This window comes from Malaclemys terrapin, chromosome 2 (genome assembly GCF_027887155.1).
Source record: "Malaclemys terrapin pileata isolate rMalTer1 chromosome 2, rMalTer1.hap1, whole genome shotgun sequence".
Lineage (NCBI taxonomy): Eukaryota > Metazoa > Chordata > Testudines > Emydidae > Malaclemys > Malaclemys terrapin.
The window spans coordinates 20,204,116-20,222,415 of record NC_071506.1 but is presented as its reverse complement, the minus strand read 5'-3'; the positions used below and the strand labels follow the sequence as shown (position 1 = coordinate 20,222,415).

Here is an 18,300-nt window from a genome sequence, read left to right as displayed (position 1 = left end):
AATGTTCACTTGTATCCAGCTTCTCATCCACTATAATCCCCAGGTCCTTTTCTGCAGAACTGCCGCTTAGCCAGTCGGGCCCCAGCCTGTAGCAGTGCATGGGATTCTTCCATCCTAAGTGCAGGACTCTTCACTTGTCCTTATTGAACCTCATCAAATTGCTTTTAGCCCAATTCTCCAATTTGTCTAGGTCACTCTGGACCCTATCCCTACCCTCCAGCATATCTACCACTCCCCCCAGCTTAGTGTAATCCACAAACTTGCTGAAGATGCAATCCATCCCATCATCCAGATCATTAATGAAGATGTTGAATAAAACCAGCCCCAGGACAGATCCCTGGGGCACTCCGCTTGATACCAGCTGCCACCTAGACATTGAGCCGTTGATCACTACCCATTGCGCCCAACAATCTAGTCAGCTTTCTGTTCACCTTATAGTCCAGTCACCCAGTCCATACTTTTTTAACTTGTATCAAAATCTTTGCTAAAGTCAAGATATATCACAGTCACAGTACTCCAGCCGAGGCCTCACCAGTGCCAAGTAGAGCAAGACAATTACCTCCCATGTCTTACATACAACAGTCCTGTTAGCATGTTCCAGAATATTAGTCTTTTTTTGCAATTGTATCACATTCTTGACGCATTACATTTGTAATTCACTATAATACCCAGATCCTTTTCTGCGGTATTACTGCCTAACCAGTTATTCCCCATTTTGTATCTATGCATTTGATTGTTTTCTTTTCTAAGCATAGTACTTTGCACTAGTCTATATTATATTTCATCTTGTTGATTTCACACCAATTCTCCAATTTGTCAGCGTCCTTTTGAATTCTAATCCTGTTCTCCAAAGTGCTTGCAACCCCTCCCTGCTTGGTGTCACCTGAAAATTTTATAATCATATCCTCCACTCGTTATCCAAGTCTTTAATGAAAATATTGAATAGTACTGGACTCAGGACAAACTCTGTAGGACCCCATTAGATAAGTCTCCCAAATTTGACAGTGAACCATTGATAACTACTCTTTGAGACTGTTCTTTCAACCACTTGTGTACCCACAATATAATAATTTAATCTAGACCACATTTTCTTAATTTGCTTATGAGTATGTCATGGGATTGCATCAGAAGCCTTCGTAAAATTAAGATATATCACATCTACAGTTTCCCCACTATACACTAGTCTAGTAACTCTGTCAGAGAAGGAAATTAGGTTGGTTTGGTATGATTTGTCCTTGATAAATCTGTGCTGGCTATTCCTTATAACCCTATTATCCTCTCTGTGCTTACAAATTGTTTAATAATTTGTTCCAGTAGCTTTTCAAGTATCAAAGCTAGGCTGAGTAGTCTATAATTCCCTGGGTCCTCTATGTTTCCTTTTTTAAAGATAGGTTCCGTGTTTGCCCTTTGCCAGTCATCTGGGCCCTCACCCATCTTCTATGAGTTCTTGAAGATAATAACTAATGATTCAACTAGTTCCTTTAGTATCCTAGGATGAATTTCATCAGGCCCTGCTGACTTGAATTAATCTAATATATTTACATGTACTTTAACCTGTTCTTTTACTATTCTGGCTTCTGTTCCTTCTCCCTTGTTGTTAATCTTAATTGTGTTAAGTATCTGGTTACAATTAACCCTTTTAGTGGTGACTGAAGCAAAATAGGCATTGAAAACCTCAGCCTTCTTGACATAGGCTGCTGTTAGCTCTGCTTCCCAGCTAAGTAGAGGACCTACACTGTCCTTCATCTTTCTCTTGTTCATAATGTATTTATAGAACCTTTTCTTATTGCTTTTTATGTCCCTTTCTAGTTGTAACTCTTTGTGTCTTAGCCTTTCTGATATTGTCCCTACATGCTTGTGCTATTCTTTTGTACTCGTCCTTAGCAATTTGTCCAAAGCATCTTGATGTATTTGGCAAACAGGAATGCATTCAGCCTCACAACATTTTATGCATAGCAAAATAATATAGAAATGTACTCTCCACTGTTTTTGAGACAACTGATCATGGAGGTATTGTTAGCAAAGTTCTGTGTATAGACTCATCAATAACATAGACACAAAGGCCCAGATCCTCAAAGGTATTTAGCCTTCTAACTTCCACTGAAATCAGTGGCAGTTAGGACCCTAAATACATTTGAGGATCTGGGCCAAAATGGCTAAAATGTATACACACAGCTCAGTCCCGCAGTCTTTAATTGGGCAATATTCCCACTGACTTCAGTGGGGGCTCACATAATAAATATTCAGAGCCTACAGTCTGTCCAAATAGTTCTTGATTCATAAGGAGAACTTGCTGTGTGGGCAAACTGTATAAAGGCATATTGACATCCCCCGCAAGACAATTCACATTGCTGCCAAACATGGGGAAATATTTCATTGTCTCACAGAGCATAATCTTGAGTAGGAAATGCAGAGGTCTGATTTACTGATAAATAAGTACTATTCCTTTGTGTTCTGAGAGAGGAGACTAAACAACCACGGGAGAGAAGTGACGCATCAAAACATGCTGTTTTGGCTGGATTGGACAGTGCTGCTCAGAGTTGAACTACTTGCCTCTCTTTTCCCTGCTGGAGCAGCTGTCACTTAAGAAAAGATACTGCCTGCTGGGTCTAAAGTTAATTTATGCTCTTGCAGGAAAAGAGGAGGAATGTGAACTTCAATGTGCTAAAAATGGAGGCACAGCTTCAAAAAGTAGCCTAAAAATAAAGATTTTGGGGTTTGAGCCACCAACCCTTAAGGTGGAATCTACTTATTCTCTCTCTTCAGTGGAATCACTGTGATGATTTCTATCCATCCCCATCCTAGTACAAAAACTTAGGTGTACAAGAATACAGCACAAAGACTATTTAGTCTTAAGAAACTACCCATCAAGCCAGTAAAATTGCATTCTCTAGTAGAGTTGGACTTTACTAGTTACATTGAATCCTTAGTTAGAATCCTTGGAGACATTTTGGATAGCCACTTAAGGAGGCTGTCTGTCAAGTGTATGTAGTGTGTAATGTTAAGTGTGTACTTGGGAAATCTAGCTTCAGTTCTTGCCTCTGCTACAGTGGTTTGCGCATTAGTTTTCTAAACCCAGGACTGTGAGTTCAGTCCTTGAGGGGGCCACTTAGGGATCTGGGGCAAAATCAGTACTTGGTCCTGCTAGTGAAGGCAGGGGGCTGGACTTGATGACCTTTCGAGGTCCCTTCCAGTTCTATGAGATAGGTATATCTCCATATATGTATTTATTTTTATTTATTTCATCCCAATGTACAGAAAGAATAGCAAATAAGGCAGGCGACCAGCTTGGCTTAACAGCAGTAAAATCTTCGGTGAGCTTAAACTCAAAAAGGAAGCTTACAAGAAGTGGAAATTTGGACAGATGACTAGGGAGGAGTATAAAAATATTGCTAGAGCATGCAGCGGTGTAATCAGGAATGTCAAGGAACAACTGGAGTTGCAGGTAGCAAGGGATGTGAAGGGTAACAAGAAGGGTTTCTACAGGTATGCTAGCAACAAGAAGAAGGTCAGGGAAAGTATGGGACCCTTACTGAATGGGGGAGGCAACCTAGTGACACATGATGTGAAAAAGGTGATGTACTCAATGCTTTATTTTGCCTCAGTCTTCACAGACAAGGTCAGCTCCCAGACTGCTGTACTGGGCAACACAGTATGGGGAGGAGGTGAGCAGCCCTCAGTGGTGAAAGAACAGGTTAAGAACTATTTAGAAAAGCTGGACATGCACAAGTCCATGGGGCCGGATGCAATGCATCGAAGGGTGCTGAGGGAGTTGGCTGATGTGATTGCAGAGCCATTATCATTGAAAATTCATCACAATTGGGGGAGGTCAGAGATGATTGGAAAAAGGCAAATATAGTGCCCATATTTTAAAAAGGGAAGAAAGAGAACCTGGGGAACTACAGACTGGTCAGCTTCACTTCAGTCCCAGGCAAAATCATGGAGCAGGTCCTCAAGGAATCCATTTTGAAGCAGTTGGAGGAGAGGAAGGTGATCAGGAACAGTCAATATGGATTCACAAAGGGCAAGTCATGCCTGAACAACCTGATTGCCTTCTATGATGAGATAACTGGCTCTGTGGATATAGGGAAAGCGGTTGGTGTGATATATCTTGACTTTAGTAAATCTTTTGATACGGTCTCCCACACGTATTCTTGCCAGCAAGTTAAAGAAGTATGGATTGGATGAATAGACTATAAGGTGGATAGAAAGCTGGCTAGATCATTGGGCTCAACGGGTAGTATTCAACGGCTCGATGTCTAGTTGGCAGCCATTATCAAGCAGAGTGCCCCAGGGGTCGGTCCTGGAGCCAGTTTTGTTCAACATCTTTATTAATGATCTGGATGATGGGATGGATTGCACCCTCAGCAACTTTGCAGCTGACACTAAGCGGGGGGAGAGGTAGATACGCTGGAGGGTGGGGTTAGGGTCCAGAGTGACCTAGACAAATTGGAGGATTGGGCCAAAAGAAATCTGATGAGGTTCAACAAGGAAGAATCCTATGCACCGCTACAGGCTGGGGACCGACTGGCTAAGCAGTAGTTCTGCAGAAAAGGACCTGGGGATTACAGTGGATGAGAAGCTGGATATGAGTCAGCAGTGTTCCCTTGTTGCCAAGAAGGCCAACGGCATATTGGGCTGTATTAGTAGGAGCATTGCCAGCAGATCGAGGGAAGTGATTATTCCCCTCTATTCGGCACTGGTGAGGCCACATCTGGAGTATTGCATCCAGTTTTGGTCCCCCCACTACAGAAGGGATGTGGACAAATTGGAGAGAGTCCAGCAGAGGGCAATGCAAATGACTAGGGGGCTGGGGCACATGACTTACGAGGCGAGGTTGAGGGAACTGGGGTTATTTAGTGTGCAGAAGAGAAGAGTGAGGGGGGATTTGATAGCAGCCTTCAACTACCTGAAGGGGGGTTCCAAAGAGGATGGAGCTCGGTTGGTCTCAATAGTGGCAGATGACAGAACAAGAAGCAATGGTCTCCTGTTGCAGTGGGGGAGGGCTAAGTTGGATATTAGGAAACACTATTTTCCTAGGAGTGTGGTGAAGCACTGGAATCCATTACCTAGAGGTTTTTAAGGCCCGGCTTGACAAAGCCCTGGCTGGGATGATTTAGTTGGGGATTGGTCCTGCTTTGAGCAGGGGGTTGGACTAGATGACCTCCTGAGGTCTCTTCCAACCCTCATCTTCTATGATTCTATGATTTTTACTACATTGTCCATTGCAGTTTTTCACAGGCCTAGTCCTCTCTTCTTGATGGCTTTTTTAAATCTCCCTGATTGTGTTGTAGAATTTCTACCCTAGGACATATAGTGGAGTGGTGGATACTGATTCACCTAGTCTGTACACCAAATCACACTTACTCCTAGGTATTTAATATGTTTAGTTACTATTGTCTGGAAAGCTTTTTGACAGACTGACAATATCTGGAGCAACCCTTATGGAATTAAGATAAACTTTATTGAATTAAGTTAAATCTCATCAAATCAGGGTTAATACCTGTGGCATACATTGTATTCAAATGCAGTTGTGTATGTGTTTTGGGGGCATTGTATGTACCTTCTCTAATAGGGAGGGGGTTGCTCATGTACTTCCTCCATTATCAGCTCTTTGAAGCCAGCCCCCTGGAGAGATCCGCATATATTAGATCAAACTGGATTCTCTAGGGACAAACAGACAAAGAAATATTTTTGGATAAGCAGCCTGGTTTTAAACTGGCTTGCAACCTTCTTGGTCCAGCAAATGGACAGGACCTCTGGTCTACAGAGGGCCCCAGTCCTTAAGGTAAGGGTAGAAGGACAGGACCTACTGAGGCCTTGTAAGATTGAGTTCTTGTTCTGAACTGAAGCTTTGATGAACTTGTAACCACAAGGAATCCCCTTGGGTGGAGTGGCTGAAGGACTTATCCTGCCAGAGCCCATGTTAGAGTGAACTCTGATAAGCTTATTAGCCTGTGTGCAGATTCTATTATTGTTTTTAATGTACTTTCTTGATAATGCTTTTTACCTTAAGAATAAAGTAGACTTGCATAGGAAGTGCTGGGCAGCATGTCTCTGCTGGGGATGACACAGGGTAGGCAGGGAACTGTGCAGCCTGGAAATACCCCAGTCATAACATAGTGGGATGTGTGTATCCACCTAAGAAAGGCAGGCTAGAGCTTGAAGCCTGAGAGTGGATGTCCTTGCTGGACCACTGAGGGGAAATACAAATGCAGTTACCGGAACTGTGACAAGCCCTGTTTAATTTATGTCATGAGTGAACGTGAAGGTGGTGGCGGTGAGAAGAATATTGATGTTTATTGAATCATGTTGCTTTTAACCTGCAATATCTGTTTACTAGGTTATCTTGTGTAGGACATGGGGGACCTTTCTAATGTATTAGTTCTCAGGACTTTGACACCAGCATTGCTATGACATACTTACAAACATTTCTATTTTATTAGGTGCCCAAAAGTCTTCCAGTGCCTGACTCAAGACACTGTAATTCACTGTAATAAATATCATTTTACTGGAGACTGACATGACAAATCTAAAAACTCAGTGCCTGTGGCTACCCAGAATGCTTTGGAAGTCTTTTGCAAAGTGCTGGTGTGTGGGCTCTGGGAACAAATCTGAAAAATGCTGCCTCTACTTATGCACTGAGTTCTCTTCTGCAGTGTGCACTTACATAAAAAGGGGAGTTCAAAACAAGCATCTGCACGCCCTGTTCTAGTCCACATGCCTGAGCCTCCTGATGCAGGCTGCGACTTGGTTAGCAGCATTAATAAGTCAGTCTTCCTGGGTGGACAGAAGAAAGTATTCTCAGTCAGCAGGACTAAAATCTAAATCTCAGCTTGAGTTGTTTATAAATAGCATGAAACATAGTACTAGAAAATAAGCCCTGTGCATTTGGTAGGTTTTAATGGCTGGTAAATTAGACCCGTCTGCAGGAAACGGTAAAAGCCCAGTCTTGCAGGTCTTACCTTTGTGAGTGGGCCAAATGACTGATGTAACTGGGACTACCCACATGGGTAAGCATTGCCGGATCAACACCAAGAGTTGAAGTCATAAAACCCATAAGGCTATAACTGTAAAAAATAGCATTTTGTAGCCCATTTCACAGCACTTACTAAGAAATGAACATAGTGAAGCTGGCAGGAAAGGAAACTTGGCACTGGTGAGTTGGCAACAGGTTGGTGTTTGACAAACCAGCACTAGCCATGCAGTGAAAACAATGCCTGGTCTGGCTGAGATTGCCCACTAGCCACCAGGAAGATCATAGAATGTGAGGGTTGGAAGGGACCTCAGGAGGTCATCTAGTCCAACCCCCTACTTACAGCAGGATCAATCCCCAGACAGATTTTTGCCCCAGATGCCTAAATGGCCCTCTCAAGTATTGAACTTACAACACTGGCTTTAGCAGGCCAAGTGCTCAAACCACTAAGCTATCCCTCCTGCCCAGCAAGGCTGTCACACTGGACTTTCTGGGAGACTGAGACCCCTAAGAAATAACTGGTGGTTGTTTAATTACTTTCAATTGAAGCGCTGATCTGAATTATTATTAAACAAAAAACAACTTCCATGCCAGCATTTTCTAAACTAGCTTAGAAGTCTTTTGCACTATCTGTCTGGGACAGACAGGGCAGAAGAGTACAGATCAGAAGGAATGTTGATCATTGTAATTCTCAGCCACACCAGCAGGGAATGAAGAGTGCGTGTTAATTCTGCAAAGGAAGTGCAGACCAAGAGCAATGGGGTAGGCGGAGGAAAAGATGGTGAGATTGCCTCATCAGCTTTCCAATACCCAGTGGACTTTGTGCCTGCAGTGAACATGACCAGTGTCTGAGTTGCCAAAATTTTGTTTGCTTCAGTCTGGTGCCTTCAAAGCTTATGGATCTGTGCCAAGGCTTCTCATCACAATCATACCATCTGTCCTTAGTTGGAAAGGAAAGGTCCTATTCTTAGCAGGCACAAAAATGTAATAAAGGGCCGGCATTCTGATTACCTTGTATTGTGATCTTGTGCCATCAAAAACTAAGTGGGTTTATTCAGGATCACTGCTTGGATAGGAAGACTTCCCAGAACCATCTCTGTGGTGTCTGTGATTTGGGAGGTGGCATTCTTCCTTCTGATTCCATGGGCCAGCATGGTCATAGAAAGGTGTCTCTCAGATGAGAGGTAAAACCAATATCTTGACCATGTATGTTCATGTGGAGCCATATTTCCAAATTCTCAGCACTCAGAACTGAGCCCAGGTTTTTCAAAAGAGCTCAGCATGCAGTAACTCTGACTGTGACACTTATGGCCACATGATCAGAGTTTGGCACCCAATATTCCAAGTTTTTTTCTTCTTCATTTTTTGGAAAATCTGACCCTCAATGAAAAGAATAGGGGTGTTAACCCCAGTGTCCAAGAGGGGGTTATGAACATTCATCCAAGTGCTTTAATTCCCCCTCCACTTTCAGTTGGTGTCAGGGCCTGATTTATTTCTGCATTTCTCCAGTTTTATGACACTAACTCTATTGACTTCCAGGAGAATTACTGGTATAAAATTAGACTAATGCAGTGGTGAAGCAGATGAACCTGTCTTCACATCATGCCCTGCAGTATGATCCTGTGATCATACAAATCAACGGAAAGACTCTGGCTTGGGCTTTGAATCAGGCCCCTGCATAGCATTGCTGTGCCCCGTTGAAGAGCTGCTGTATTTCGTTAATGCCTGAAAATATCCCACTTCTTTTCTTTGAAAAGGATGATCCCGATAAATCTACATTAGTAAATATCTGTGAATCATTTTCTGATTCTCAAATTAAAGGTGATAGAGAAAGGCAAATAATTTTTCGTCTTTATGCTCCCTCTCCAAAGCGTTCGCTGAGCTGAGTGCATTTCAGCGTTATTAAAACGCGCGTCCCTATTTCCCCTTCCACTCCCCCACCGAAGTGTCTTTACAAATCTCTCTCAACTGCTGGTCTCCATGCCGTGCTAGAGTTGTACTGTAGCTATGGGGTAGGGTGAGTTCACCTTAGCGAAGTGACATAAAGTAGTGGTGGCAGAAATAAAGAAATTTCATTTTGTTGCAAACGGATGAAAAGACAAAATTCGTTGCTTTCCCTGTCTAGAAAGATGCTCACGCGCTGGCATTCTAACCAGGCTTGTATTTCTGTAAGGGATAAACTCTTTTCCCTCTGAGGAGCACCACCATGGCTTCTCTGATTTTATTTCTGTTTGTTCAGAGACGTACAGAAGCAAGAGGGCTCAATCTTGCAAATCCTCACATGAGTGAGCCTGACTCTCAAAAGTAGGCCTGTTGACTTTGCTGAGGCAACTTGGGTAAGGCTTGCAGCTGTGGCCCCTTATTTTGTTGTTCTAGTTGAGATTTAACTCATTATTGAACAGGTATAGTCAGCAAAGTCTTCAGGGGCTGGAATGGAGATATCTTTGCCTGGTGCATCCTAAACTGGCCTCAGGTTTGTTTCACCTCAGATAAGAAGTTTCCCTTTTCTGAAGCCTTTTCTGAATTAGAAGTGGACCCAGATCAAGACACTAGATGCAACAACATCTGGATCTGAGCTTTGTGGCCGAGGCCCATCTCTAATCTGAATTTTTATGAGGCTTCTTCTTTACCAACCTTCCAATCATTTCCTAGCTCCTCCATCCTACTGAAAACCTCCAATTGCTACTTTGCTTATCTCTCCTCTCCAACACATCGATAAACCCTGACTATCCCTCCTCCCTTTCCACAAACCTTCAAAAGCAGCTGGGTTGCAAGCAGCTATTGAAGTTTCCCATCATGGGGCCCATCAATTCTGCCAGGGGCTCTGGGTCGCCTCTGATGTTGCTTACTTCAAATCCCACTTGCTGTGGGGGTAATGTACCCCTCCCCCCAGAGCACACTGTGCATCCCAGAGTGAGCATGATTTGAATTGGCTAACAACCAGAGTCCAACAGAGATGTTGCTGGCTCCTATAATGGAAGCAACAAAGATGGTTGAGGTGATAGCCTAGGAAGTGTGGGAGGGAGGAGAGAGAGAGATGGTGGATTGGAGTTCACTGGTTGGGAAGATTAACCAGTCTCTATTGATTGGATGGTCCTTATGTATTACATTGAACCCTCATCCAGACATCCTGACACACATTCCATAGCAAACTGCGGCCAATGCAGCTTCCAGAAGGATCTAAGTTATTTAAAAGTATTGTCTAGGCAAGCATGCAGGAGGAACTCAGCCTGGGTAAAGATTAAGAAGTAATCTTTGTTTTTCTTCCCGTTTTTCGGGGGAACTGTCTGTATTTAGTTAGCTAGAATCAAACAACTTTCTTTTCTGTTTTAAAAGGTGTTTCCAGCTGAGGAAGGGCCTTTGAACAGAGGCAAAACTGCTGACATATACCAGGGTTAGGTGGAACAAGGGAGTTACTGGAGGCATTATGAAAAGGTGAGTGATGAGCTGTGGGACTTATAGTTAGAAACAAAAGAAGATCAGAAATTGCTTTAAAAGTGATTTTTTTAAAATGAATTCAGTAGTCTTGTACTAGCTCTTCATGGCTGTTTCTTCCGCACTATAGAACCATTCCATAATGTATGATTGTACACCATGGGCCACATCCTAAGCTGGTGTAAATCAGCAACACCCAATTGACTTCATTTACACCAGCTGAAGATGTGGCCCTGTATGTACTCTTCTATAACTGGTAGAGAAGGACAAGAGCCACAGAACTGGGCTCCCGATTCAAACTTCCTCATAATCTGGGGGTGTTGGGAGCTGGAGTTCTATTTCTCTAATCATTTGGTAGGACTGGGAAAGTAGCCCTGAGCTGTAGCTGAGTCTAGAGAGAGGGAGAACTACTCAACATTGTACGTAAAGGAGTAGGAGCTGAGTGCTTCCTTCTGCTGAAAGGAACCACAATATACACATGGCTTCACTGAAGCCATTGGAAATGATGCCGAGTTTGAAATGTACCATAATGTTTGGAGGGAATAAAAGCTGAGACGGAAAGAGCAGTTCCGCAGAGATCTGAGTTCTAAGCTCAGCTCTGCCACTGACCCACTGCATGACCTTGGCCAAGTCATGTCAGCTCTCTGCCTCTGTTTCCCCTCACACCCTCTGCTCTTCCGGACTTACTACAAATGTGTAAACTGCCTAGCACAATGGGGCCTCAGGCTTGGGCAGGGTTTCTAGGGACAACTCTAATACAAATAATAATGGGAAGAGTACTTGGGTCTGTTCTGCAGTGATTCCTCTACATATCCTCTCTCTCCCCTGGCTTTCCTCCCTAGCTTTGAGGAGTGTCTCTGCGTCCCAATCGCCGGTCACGTCATCTGTATTTGGAAAGCATCTAGCTCATTTTCAGGTCTATAGCAATGAAAATAAAGTAATCTTATACATGTGAAAGAGAATATATTGTATGATTTAAAGATTTTTTTTTATCCCAAATGCACGCAAACTTAATTATTTTTCTTTAAGATTCCCTTCTTAAAATTGGTCAAATATCACTTAATGAATAATATTCAAAAACATATTTGAAAAATGTTTCCATTTGTTGGATAATTTGTTCTGTGATTTTTATTTAATCATCTCTGCTCACTTCTTTTATTAACTGTATAAATTGAATACAATTTTTGCATGAATTTTCTAGCATGTTTGCCAGGGGACTAAGCAGGCTAATGTCTCTGTCCTCAAAACCCTAAACCAGGCTGACCATGACCCTGTCACTGCACAACATTAAATACTTAACACCTTTGACTTTCTGGGCCTACTTATTCCATTGAAATTAACACAACATAACTCCTTAGAAGCTTGAAGCTAGATGTGGTTTCCTTGCTGGTTCTTGTGGACTCTGTCACATGCGTACCTACCACTATCGTGGTTTTTTATGGAGGGGTTGTTGGCAGTGATTTTTATTTATAGTAGTGAAACATTGGTTTAGAAATAAAACTTTAAAGAAAAAACATGCATGTTGTAAACAAGTATTGGGGAAGAGGTCAAAGTTAGGGCTCACCGACCTTGGTAGGTAACACACCTTTAAAGTGGCACTAACTTCTATCGGCACGGTGTCTGCACAGAATGACGCAGGTGTGCTGAGATTGAGATTAGCATCTACTTGCTTCAGCCTGCGAGCAGCAGTAAAAATTGCTTGTTAATCACAGGTGGATTAATGGCCTCGCTGAACTATTGTGAATTTCTCTTGAAAGTTTACAATTGCAGAAAAATGGTTCCATTGATTCTTATCATGTTTTTCAGCAGACCCGAACTATTTGAATGTCCTGCGTTTAGCATGTCAGCAAGCAGGTCTCCTGCCTTGGCTAAAAAATGGATAGCCAAGAGTAAATGTTTTTCACAGAACAATGACATTAAGCAATTAGTTAGATTTCAGAATTAATCAGGCCAAACCACTGCTTTTATGGAAGGTCTCCCTGAAGCACCCACAACATGTGGAAACTTAGGTTAGTGATTCAGTAGGAAGAACCCTTTCCTCAGAATAAGGACATTGCTAATGCCCTAGAATGGTGTCAGCGTATTTCATGTCTCAAGGCACCATTTTCCAGTTGCTAGATCATAGATGTTAGAGCCAGAAGGACCATTAGATCATCTAGTCTGATCTTCTGTATAACACAGGCCAGAGAATTTCATATAAGTACCACTGTATTTATCCCCATAGCTTGTGTTGGACTAAAACATATCTTCCAGAAAAGGCTCCAGTCTTCATCTGAAGACCTCAAAAGATGGAGACTCTCCCACTTCCCTTGGGTAGTTTGCTCCAAAAGTTAATTGCTCTCACTATTTAAAAAAAAAAAGTAATCTGAATTGGTCTGGCTTTAACTTCCAGCCATTGGTTCTTGTTATGCCTTTCTCCACTAGATCAGAGCCTTCTGAGATGTACAATCTCTATACAGTATAATTTAGGCATTTCTAATATGCCTATCACTAGGTGAGATCCCACTTTTCTGCAAGAATATGGCTAGGACATATTAGCTATCAACCTAACTGCATCATGGGTAGTTAAATTCCACTTGCCTAAATTTCCCCCTGAGGCATCAGGTGAAAAGGATTTTCTGCACTTCTAAAATCCGGTTGCATGACGTTGTAGCACCACTTTCATGCTCCAGTCAAAAGACAGGGCCTCTTCAATGTATGAGAGTGATTCCTGTATATGCACAGTTTAAAAAGCACTTGGAAACTTTATAGATGAAAGACACTTTGGGGCACAGAGAAACCTAATCCTTGAATGAAATTTTCATAAGACAATGACAATATGTAATTTAGTTGGATCTCCTGTGCTAGATCGACTCCAGCTGAGGCTTAGTTATTATTTATCCGTCAGTATCTATTATTTATTTGGATTGCAGTACCACTTAGGAGCCTTAATCATGGACCAGGACCCCGTTGTGCTAGGCGCTGTACAAACACAGAACAAAATGAAAATCTTAAGATTTTGTTCTCCTGCCCATTGCTGTAGTATCTGAGATACTTTATTAACCAGGAGTAAGATTCCTAGTGTACCTCATGGAACTTTCGGCTCTTCTCCCTTCTCTGGTTACAGGAAGCTCTGTATTACAACAATAATAACCATCAATAAAATAATTGTCCAGTGTATTGTCCAGAATCAAAGATGAAGGGGAACTATCAAGAATTGTAGACTCTGAATGAGACCTACGAAGTGGGTTTGGTATATATAGAGTTGCATACATGGTGTTCTGACTTTCTACTATTCTGGTCCCCTTAGCTCTTGTGAGCTAGACAAGGTATTGATGTGGACAAGAATCCAGAGCAGAACCCTGACCCTGCAAACACTCATCTCCATGAATAAGGATTACTCACATGAACTGTCCTATTGACATCAATGGGTCTGCACACATGAGACAGAGTTTGCAGGACTGAGCCCAAGTTTCTATATATACACATGTTTCTTAAAATCAGTAAAGGGTTTTCTCTTACTACTTACAGCCTCTGAGTTGGAGCCAGTGAGACCCACCTAGTCTGGTTGTTCAGATGAATCAATAGGAAGCTGTGCAGTGCACTGAGTCATAAATAAATTAAATAAATAAATTAATGGAGATATCCCATCTCCTAGAACTGGAAGGAACCTTGAAAGGTCATCGAGTCCAGTCCCCTGCCTTCACTAGCAGGACCAAGTACTGATTTTGCCCCAGATCCCTAAGTGGCCCCCTCAAGGATTGAACTCACAACCCTGGGTTTAGCAGGCCAATGCTCAAACCACTGAGCTATCCCTCCCCCCCAAAGGTCATTGAGTCCAGCCCCCTGTCTTCACTAGCAGGACCAAGTACTGATTTTGCCCCAGACCCCTAAGTGGATTGAACTCACAACCCTGGGTTTAGCAGGCCACTGCTCAAACCACTGAGCTATCCCTCCTGCCTGACATCCTTTCAGAATTTGTATTTTTCTTACCTTACCTATATTTCAGTCAGCGTCTCTTGTTCTTAAAATGTCTTCAGTCTGAGAACAAGCATGTAAAATGTCGGTGATTCCACTCTTACCCTTTCCCCTCTCATTTTCATTGATTAATTCTTATTCTATCTTCTGCACTGAGGACTTTTCATAGTAAAATAGCATGGCCAGGATTGGCAAAACCCGAGTGCTCAAAAATCATGAGGCTGCCACCAGCCCATCGTGAGGTTGGCTTGAAAAGTATGAGATTTTAAATAATTGTAATAAATATTAAGTAAAGTCCATCTATTCCAGTCTGAATATTGGTGACCTCTTAGCAGAATATTTGAAAGTATTTTCTATCCATCTCTAATGTTGAACACACATAGGCTGACCTCCCAGCATGCCATCTATCCATCTCCTCGCTGGTTGTCCCCTCCTAAGATGACCTGCCACCATGCCTTCCATGATAACTGTCTGTAAGTTATTTCCATGTCTACAGCTGATTGAACTAAAGTACATATGTCTTCTGCACCTGTTGATTTCTGAAAGCAGAGTTTGTTCTCTCCAATAATATTCCTAAGAGAAGTGTTCATTTTCTTTTCCATCCAGGAGATATGCCTAAATATTAAATAAATATATATTTAAATATAAATATTGGGCTCCCTTTATTTGCCTTCTGGTGTATGAGTATTGAGTTCATGTCTTCAAGCTTTTATTCTGAGCCATGAGGAATACAAAGCAGTGGTACAGTGGTAAAAAAATAAGTGAGTAAACTAATCTAAATTTAGCTCTATATTCCTCAAATGAGAACTGGGTCAGCTTCTCAACTACACTGCTGCTAGAAGGTCAGTTGTTTTAAAATAAACACTGAGAATCTCATGTAATCACCTGATTCCAGAAGCTGGGGCTTTTAAAAAAAAGACCAAATATTGTGAAACACATAATAAAATCACAAGATTTGCAATGCTGTGTTGCCTGTATTGGTTGCTGGTAGGCCATGTTAGGAGTGCTAGTGATAATGTAGGATTCAGGCCTCCATTTTCACCTGAAATCGAATTTTAGGTCTTGTTTGCCCATTTGATTCTTGATACACTTATATTCTTACTAATATGTGTGAACAAAGGACAAAGACACAGTGTATGTTGCTTCCGCCTAGCCAGATGGGTTTGTTAGTATAATTGGAACAGATAAGAACAGTTAATGTTACTGGGCATGGTGGGAGTATAATATACGCACTTGAAGACTGCCTCGACTCCTATCTCAAGGCAAGGTCAAGCAACCAGTCAGGAGGGGCAAGAGGGTTTGGGGGGGAAAGTATAAAACACTAAAAGGTCAAAGAAGTACCTGTCCCTGACCACAACCCACAACCACAACCATAGCACAACCTCACTTCTTACCCCTCCTATGGGATACAAAAGCTGTGGGACGAAGACCCCAGACTCACAACCCTCCAAAATGGAACATGACCATAAATTGTAAGCGGTGGGACTAGGGGCATGTATTACAGGTATATCTATGCCTGCTAAGGAAGGGGGTGGATGGGACACTGGAAAACAAGACTCTGTGTCGTCAGAGTTATGGGTTGCATGCTTGCTGGAAACTAACCCCAATAAACATCACAATGTCTGCACCTTGGACTTCTGGTCTTTTGCTTTCAGTCTGTGTGACAAGAACCAGTGGAGAGGGTGAAGGGAAAGCCCTCTAGCAGGCCACGCTGCTGAGAATCTGGGATTTTATCTGTGAGGCAGTCCTTGTCCATCTAGGAGGGTTGGTAGCCTCTTCACGACTTTGGCCCTGATTTAGCACTATGGTACTGTAGTGGTAGGTCCTGATTCAGCAAGGTACTTAAGCACATGCATAATTGTAGCCACATGAGTAGACTTCAATAGGCCCATTTGTGTGAGATGTGTTTGCAAGCTCATGTATTTATAATTAGGCACAAGTTTAAGGACCCTGTTGTGCTGGGGTTTTCATACCTCACAACATTTGAATTACTGTCCCCAGGTGTTGGGAGGCCCTGGTGGAGGCCCTCCGGTGGCGCCTGAAGAGTGAGCCCACAGTGTACTCACCCCGCAGCAATAGATCCTGTCCCGCAGGGCTGGCTGGGCTCCGCTCCCCACCTTGGGTGTTGCGACCTGGCCCCTGGTGCATGGGGTTGCATCATTACTCAGATTGGGCCCATCCACCCCTCCGCCTCCATCTACGGAGGGGAGGATGGGCCAAATATGAGTGACGTTTGTGACCTTGTGTGCTAGGGACCAGGCCACGATGTCTGGAGTGGGGAGTCTAGCCAAGCCAACCCCTCGGGACATGGGATTTTGGGGGGTCAAAGCAGAACAGTCCCAGGTTTCATGGGAGGTCTGGGTTTTACACCGATGTAACTGGAGTAATGCAATGGCTATTCAGGCCTGCAAATTGACTAGTGGTTTTGAGTGTCAAGTTTTGGCGCGCTCAACTTCAAGAGGCTGAATTTCAGAATGTGCTTGGCATGCTCATCCTCTGAAAATCAGGCCCCTTCTTGGTCTCAAATTGAGCACTCTAATATCAAGTCACCTGCAATGTATAGGAATAGGGTAAGATCCCTTTAAATAGTGTACCTCCCTGTCTTCTATTATAGAAGCCATTAGAACCCTGTCAGAGCAGCAGTGCACAATTGGTAGCTAGGTCTTGTATATCTGTACCTTGTTAATAAATATGGTTATTTGGAATCCAGCTGTGCCAGAGTGTTTTCCACAAATTCTTAATGTTGTGTGGAGCACAAGGACATTTTAAATTGTGTTTTATATTTTGGGGCTTGTTATCCCTGACACTGCTTTGTTTCCATTGTTTTTCTCTTTTTTAAGTTCGATTTTAGTTTGGTATCAAAGATTGATAGAAAATATATGGAAAACAAATGTAGAAAATGGCATGGTTAGGAAGATAAACTGGCGTATTTTCAATGAATTACCATTCTTCATTATGCTGAACGTAATGGTAACCCTTCATGTGAAATACTGTAGATGAACTGACTCATTTAAAGGAGACACATACGCCCAATTATCATTCAGATGTGTAGGCATCTCATTAGATTGCAACAATTTTTCTTTTGTCATAATGCAGCAGAAAAATTCTATTTGCAATAGAAAATTAATTATTCTAATTATGGCCTGCTACAGATATTATAATGATTTGTTATTAACATAAATTATCAAGAGGTGTTACACAGTGGAAGATTATTTAGTACATAGTCATGGTTTATAGAAACTACAGTATCTTCACTTATCATTTACCATCATATCACTCAAAAGAGCTTTCATTTATTTGCTATATAACAGCAGAGGGAAGAGGACCTATCGTATTCTTTTAATTTCGGATCCATTTATTCCAAATTACTGTCACTCCAAAGAGAAGTTATTTTGCACCTTTTCTCCTGCTCCTGATTGAGCAAGGTGCTAAGACATTCCGTTCCCATGGAAGTCATCATCTTTTGAAGGACTTGATGAAATGCCTATTGAAGTCAACGGGAATATTTCCACTGACTTGGCCCTAAACTGTAATAAAAAGAATAATGAACAACCAAACAGGAAGACACCATTTGACAGGCAAGCTGGCATAGTTTGAGTCATAGGAAATGAATTTTGGTATGGACCCAAGCCAGCAAAGCATTTAATTACATACTTAAATTCAGGTTATGGATATAAACTGGCCATCAACAAGTTTGGCTTGAAATTAGACTAAGATTTCTAACCATCAGAAAAGTGAAGTTCTGTAACAGCCCTCCAAGGGGAGCAGTGGGGGCAGAAAACCTAACTGGTTTCAAGACTGAGCCCACAGAACTGGGCCTGGATTCAGCATGCTTACATCTTTTTCTCTGCTGGGCATTTGCAGCCAGATTAGAGTCCCTTTACACCACCTACAGTAGAGCAGAAAATCTGACACATGTTGTGTATACAGGG

General features: G+C 42.4%; 1 long non-coding RNA gene across 1 annotated transcript in view; it reads left to right on the top strand.

The window, feature by feature from the left end:
• LOC128831068 (uncharacterized) overlaps positions 1-18,300 on the top strand; it is a 74,993-nt gene that overhangs the window by 35,781 nt on the left and 20,912 nt on the right. Inside the window, exon 2 of the long non-coding RNA XR_008443736.1 lies at positions 10,313-10,411. This is a non-coding gene — a long non-coding RNA (uncharacterized LOC128831068). The remainder of the gene's footprint in view (positions 1-10,312; positions 10,412-18,300) is intronic.